We start from the raw sequence: 207 nt of genomic DNA, 5'->3' as shown, positions 1-207 counted from the left end.
GCTTCCTCTGACTGAGTGTCTAATCTGCAATATTTCCCGGACCTTTGCTTCCTCCCGCCAGACTGCAAGGAAATGAAGAAGTCTATATTTTGCAACATTTGGGGGATTTTGCAACAGAGGAAGATAGTAGGGTTCGCGAAAACTCGAATTCACACTAAGGGTTTCAGGTGAATTCGCGTTGTTAATGGTGAAAAATAAAGGTTTCAA

The sequence above is a fragment of the Penaeus monodon genome, chromosome 29 (assembly GCF_015228065.2).
Source record: "Penaeus monodon isolate SGIC_2016 chromosome 29, NSTDA_Pmon_1, whole genome shotgun sequence".
Lineage (NCBI taxonomy): Eukaryota > Metazoa > Arthropoda > Malacostraca > Decapoda > Penaeidae > Penaeus > Penaeus monodon.
Note: the sequence above shows the minus strand (reverse complement) of the source record.